Source organism: Primulina tabacum, chromosome 2 (genome assembly GCF_025594145.1).
Source record: "Primulina tabacum isolate GXHZ01 chromosome 2, ASM2559414v2, whole genome shotgun sequence".
NCBI lineage: Eukaryota > Viridiplantae > Streptophyta > Magnoliopsida > Lamiales > Gesneriaceae > Primulina > Primulina tabacum.
In genome coordinates this window covers 15,458,428-15,465,513 of record NC_134551.1, presented here as the reverse complement: position 1 = coordinate 15,465,513, position 7,086 = coordinate 15,458,428, and positions in this window count along the sequence as shown.

Below are 7,086 nucleotides of genomic sequence, written 5' to 3'. Positions count from 1 at the left end.
GAGGAGTCCCCCTATCGGAGACTCATAAATTCCCTCGTCAGGTGGCCCCTGACATCTGCTGGGAAGTACTTGTTGAAGAAGATATCCCTAAACTAGCACCAAGTGAGGGTAGTCAAATCCACCCCATGAGCGGCTCCCTCCCACCATAGGGATGCGTCATCCCTCAGCATAAACATGGCGCACCTGACCCAGTCTCCATCCCTCATATCCAGATACTGAAAATGTAGCTCCAACGATCGAATCCAACCCTCTGCCACGAAAGGATCCATGGTACCCCCAAAATCCTTCGGGTTGAACCGTCTGAACTGCTCATAAATGTCTTCCTAGGGTCGGGGAGCATGTTGTGCCTTCTCCATAAGCCTAGCAAAACACTCAAGTACACGGGTAGCTATGTCCCCTGGCGGTGGTGTTGGTGGAGGTGGGCCTCTACCGTCTCCTAAAGTATCATCCTGACGGTCTCTGCTAAGAGCACGTCTGGGAGGCATGATATTTGAGTACAGTCCAAATTCTAAACGTAACCCATCATGCAATTTAATCTAGTTTTTCAAAACATTTAATTCTTAAATCATGCAAGCTGCTTAACATCGTAAATCGCTAAAAAACATGCATCATGTAATCATGCAGGTGATAGCATTAAAACTATTTAAAACATTTAAAATCATACAAACTTACAGACTTAAGGCTTGAATACTGAGCTGCAGAAGCTGGCGGTGGCAAAACCCTACACAGGACCCTTGCCTTGATACCAATTGAAACGTCTACTACATAAAATAAGACTAGAAAAAAAAATTTGAAAATTAATACTTGAAAATTATATTGAAATGCATGCGTGCAATCGTGCTGAAAATTCGTATTTTTAAGATATCAGTAATCAACTAACAAGAAAAATACTGCAGTTAAAGTCCATGACAAACAATTATTCCCAAGCTTACATTTTAAAAATAAATCAAATATGAAACATGTGAAACTCCTGATAACCAACAACATAATAAAAATGCATAGTATGCAAAATATCCATCCACTCCTAACTCAAACATGATGTACGGAAAATACGGTCCTCGAGTTCACGTGCACACATCCAACTCTGCCTACTCAGTCTTCGGCACCTCCAATCTCCTGATCAATATGCTCACCTGCATCATTCACACCTAGTGAGTCTAAAGACTCAACACACCTGAAACGTGATAACAAATACATATACTTAGAACGCAACAATGAAAAGTACCGTATTAAAAATACATTTCATGATCGTAAAATTTTAATGCATAATCATAACCCGTCGAAGCATAAATATTTTCATAACATATTATATCATATCAGCATATACGTGTTCTTTTTTTCTTAATTTTAATTTCGTTAATTAGTTGTGACTTTCGTATCATCGTGTTAGTCGATGGATCCATCTACGTGGTACTCCGATACGGGGACATCAGCGATAGCATTACCCTTCCACTGAGTCTTGGCCTTACATTTGATCGTGTCATCGTATTAGTCACAACCAACTCTCATCCTTCAAATCATGTAATCATATTCATCACTTAATAAAATCATGCATATACGTAAATTTTCTTAAAATCAAGCATACAATGTATTTTTTTTATATTTACATTAAAATCATATACGTGATAACATAAACATTTAAAACATGAAAAATTGTGTTTAGGGCGCTGCCAACACTAAAAACTCAACCCGGGTGCAAAATGACCATTTTACCCTTGGGAACCCTAATTGACCATTTTATCCCGGGGAGCCCTTATTGACCATTTTACCCTTGGTTCTCTAAATTTTGACCCGAAGCCAACCAAACTCCTTAAAACACCTCAAAACATATTTATAATCATTTCATAGACGTACACTCGAGTCCATTTCAGTACTTACAAGATTCATTTTAAATCTTTGACCAAGTTCCCCGTTTTAACCCGAATCTATCTGAAACTCAACCAAATCTTTCCAAACTTAAAACATAGCTTAATATCATACCTAAAATCCTCTATTTGAGCCACCTAAGGTCCTCAATAACGTTATGCAACTTACTGAATTTTTCTGCACTAAGAACGGCGAAACCCTAGTGCACCATGGTTCTAACTTTTCAGCCATAGATCAAGATCGAGCGGACCAGCGCCTAACCAACTATACTGGCAAGTTCGAACCCAAAGACTCTCCTTGACCAACCCTAGATAACCCTACTGCCCAAAGCAATAGCCCAGTGCGTTACCCTCTGATGCGCCGCCTCAACAAGACAACCGAGCCACCATTAAACCTAACTCCTTCGACCGACTCGTAGACCACAACCAGCTATTCATGGCCCTCTCCAAGACCTGTCATCTTCTGGGCTGGAATCGAGCCATGCACAGCGGCACACCCAACACCTTCGATCTCACCATAACCATGCCCAAGAACTATCATTAAATCGATCGGCCCTCACAACTCTCGACCCCTAGTTGACTCCTGCCCCTTGAAATCCTATCCCTTGATGTGAACAGCTATCCATAGCATCCCCTTGCAAATAAGTCATGAAAACGTGAGATATATGCATAAACATACGTATTTAATGAGAAACCGAAGTAAAAAACATTTTAACATGCAAGGACAGAGCCACCTTCATGCATGGCACACATATCAGCATATATACAGAATGAATGATGAGAAAAAGAATATACATGGCATGCCTTAACGTTTACGTGCTCAAAAACTTGAAGATACGCGCGTAGGGCTTGCTTTGGAGAAACGGGGAAGAAGCTTGCTTGAAAACTATGGAGGAAGTCGAGAATGGCTACTGTAATTTTCATAACACTGATGTTGCTGCTATGGGGTAGGCGGCCAAGAGGTAGGTTAGGGTTAGGGTTAGGGTTAGGGTTAGGGTTAGGGTTAGGGTTAGAGTGGTGAGTGTTTAAATGGTATACTAAATCACTAATGGGCCCTTAAATAAAAATTAAAGGAATTAAAAGGGTTTTGGGACCATCAAGCAATAAAATAAACCCATTGAGCCCAAAAACACACCTGAAGAATATTTCGTTTAGGTGTGTTTTTTAAAATATTACCCGAACCCTCAAAAAGTCCTCCGACCGGATAAAATTTGCATATCGGTATAAAATACGGCACGACGATTAAAATACCCAACTATGGTCCCATTTTTGAATTTCCTCCTTAAATACACCATATATTAAATAATTAATAATAATTATTCAATAAAAATATTTTTCCTGATTATCTCCGGTTTCCGTTACTCGTTCGAGCGCTAAATGCAACTTAAAACCCTAATTCATGAAACTTTAAAATAAACATGAAATAAACATCTATACATGCCATACTCATGCAACAAAATGAATAAAAATCATTAAGCACGTATTTTAAAAAAACCCTAGATTGCATGCAGTCGGTTTACGTAGTTCGAACTTCCTAGACCTTACAGGAGAAGTGCAAGAGTTTCACAGATCACAAGATTTTGAAGTATTTCTTCACCCAGAAAGAGCTGAATATGAGACAGTGGAGATGGTTAGAGCTGGTGAAAGACTATGATTCCGAAAATAGCTACCACCCGGGGAAGGCTAATGTGGTCGTAGATGCGTTGAGTAGGAAGAATGCAGCGATTTCTCATTTGTCAGTACAGAGGCCATTGCAGGAAAAGATTCAGAGATTCTATCTGGCAGTGTATGCTAGGGGCAATGCTCCTAATCTTTATACCCTGTCAGTACAGTCGACGTTGAGGGACAGGATTCGAGCAGGTCAGTCTTCTGACGAGAAGTTGCAGAGGTGGAGACTGTGGGATGAGTCCAAGGGTCTATTCTATCGAGGATGGCATAGTCAGATATCGCAACTGACTGTGGGTTCCTAGTGATGATTTACTAAGAGAATATATTTTGAAGGAAGCCCACAGCACCACGTAATCTATAACCCAGGGAATACGGAGATGTATAAGGAACTGCAGTCTTTGTATTGGTGGCTGGGCATTAAACGATATATTTGTGTTTTGTGTCTGAGTGCTTGACATGTCAGCAGGTTAAGATAGAGCATCAGAGACCTTCAGGAAAGGTTAGACTGCTCCCTATTCTCGAGTGTAAATGGGAGAACATCACGATAGATTTAGTACCAGGGTTACCCAGTACGGTTGGAGGATATAATGTCATTTTGGTGATAGTGGATAGGCTCACTAAGCAGCACATTTTCTACCGATCAAGAAGACTTTCACCATGACTCATTACGCAGAGATGTACATCAGAGAGATAGTCAGATTTCATGGGATTCCAGTTTCCATTGTGTCAGACAGAGACCTGAGGTTCACATCTGTATTCTGGAAGAGTCTGCATCAAGCATTGCGTACCAAGTTTCTATTCAGTACAGCTTTCCATCCTCATACCGCCGATCAGTCTGAGAGAGTGATTCAAATCTTGGAGCTAAGATCTACTTAGAGCTTGTGTGAACGACTTCCAGGGCAGCTGGGAGCCGAAGCTACCTTTTGTGGAGTTTACATACAACAGTTATGAGGCACTTTATGGGAGAAAATTTAGATCACCGATCTATTGGGATGAGGTAGAAGAACGAGCATAATTGGATCCAGACATTGTCAGACAGACTACAGAGCTAGTAGTCAAGATCCGTAATAGGATGAAGACTGCTAAGAGCCGAAGGAAAAGTTATGCAGAAAAGCGGCGCAGAGATCTAGAGTTTGCAGTGGGCTACCACATGTTTTTGAAAGTGATACCTATGAAGAGTTTGATGAGATTTTGCTAAAAGGTCAAACTCAGTCCTAGATTCATATGACCTTTTGACATTTTAAGAGAGTTGGGATACTAGCCTACCGAGTTGCTTTGTCGTCGAATCTGGTTGGAATTGCATGTTGCAGATATGAATATTAACGGCGTACATTTCACCTTGCAGATAATATTATCCGCAACGTGCCTGCGCGTGCTATCGATAATAGTATCTGCGGCGTGCATGTACGCGTCGCGGATAGTAGTATTAACGGCATGCGAATGCACGTCGCGAATAATAGTATTAACAGCGTGCAAATGTACGCCACAGATAAGAGTATCCGTGGCGTGCACAATAGTATTAACGGCGTGCGTAGGCGCGCCACGGATACCGCAACTCGTATATCATCTCGCTCTTTTGTATGATAAGTGACCCCATCAATCGAATAACTAGAGTACTTTAACGCTTGTTTGCTAGGTCCACGCACTACCCATTTCAAACTTTCTGAAATTTCACGAGTGGAATTGCCAACTGCACTTGCAAACTACATTTCACAAAGTGCTAAAATTTATCCCCAAGTTTTTAAAAACTCCATAATACTGATATTTAGACAGCTTACACTATCACGTAACCAGTTAATAAAGGTTCAGTTATGCTCATCTTGTAACCACCTTTTGGACTTAGCCTTATGATGAAATTTTGCAGCCAAAAATATCATGTGTTTCCTGATGAAATAATTAAGGATAAGTTAACCAATTGAATGTAAAAAAAATATCAAGAAAGTATTACTAAGTGAAAGAAATTACTCGATATAAGGCTCAACATCAACATCATTTTCCAATAGATAACGATGTGCTTGATTCAACTCATCATCACTGGTGTAGTGCATTACTGAACCAGACAGAGGCTTAGTGAGTTGTACTCTCCGATGCATTGATGGGATACCAATTGTATCTACACTAGACATATAGTCCGAGCGAAATTCCATAGCATCTTCAGCAATATAATGTTCGGCTATACACCCTTCAGGCCGATTGTGATTTTGCACATAGCCTTTCAATATCTTCATGAATCTTTCAAATGGATACATATGTCTAAACCAAACAGGTCCACACATCTTTATTTCGCGCACAAGATGAACAGTCAAATGAATCATTATATCAAAAAAAGATGGGGGGAAATATTTCTCTAGTAAACACAATATCATCACAATCTATCTTCGCATCTCATCAACCTTTGAGACAACTAGCACTTTATTGTATAACACATTGAAGAACCCACACAACCGAGTGATATTATCCCTAACATGTTTAGGCAGGACACCACGTATGGCCACTGGAAGCAATTGTTGCATCAAAGTGTGATAGTGGTGTTACTTAAGGCCAACAAGTTTCAATTCCTTCATCGACACGAGGTTTTTAATATTAGATGAGTAACCCGTAGGGATCTTTATTCCAAACAGAGAATTGAAAAATTTTCTTTTCTCAGTGTAACATCCGAAAAACCAACCTACGTAAACCACATGCATGCAAAATTATTTTAATTGCTTAATTGTTTTATTTAATTGCTTTTAAATGCTAGCATGATATTTATTATATGATTAAATGTACAATTGCATGATTAAATGATTACGTGGCATGTTTTCATGAAATTAAGGATTTTACCCGAATATTCGATAATAGGTAGGGGAATGGAGACCAGGGACGACCAAGACAAGAATATTTATTTTTCGTTAAATAATGGCAAGACTTCCTAATATGATTTAAAAATGATTTAATTTTTCTAAAAATATTGGAGTTCAAATTATTTTATGAGTCGAGCTCGATTTTTCTCGGGAAGCCGATTTTGGGCAAACAAGGAGTTTTTAAATATCAAAAATATTATTTTATGAAAATTATTTTATAAACTTTTATTATTTAATTAAATAAGTGCTATTGGGCCCAATTTAATTAATTAAAATAGGCCCAAATAACCTTAAACTTGCAAGCCCAAAACCAAAGCCCATTAACATGTTAATTGTTTATAAATAAGCTACCTAGGCTTTTAAATAAACACAATTAAACCATCCATCAGCAGCCGTAATACACAAACTCACACACACAAATTTCGAAATATCAAGGAGAAGAAAAGCTTGTGTTCTTCGTCATCCGGTCATCCAACGTCGCACCCTCGCCGAAGATCGAATAATCGAGCGTTAACACAAATGCACGTTTTCTAACCCCTTTATACCATCATACAAATAATAATACATGTGTTTTAATTGATTATGAATGAAAAATACGTTGGTTCGATAATTTTTACGGTAAAACGTTTATTTGTAAAAACGCGACGATTTTACATTAACTTGAAAAGCGTTTTGAATCCAACAGACATGCTGCCAATACATGATAAAAA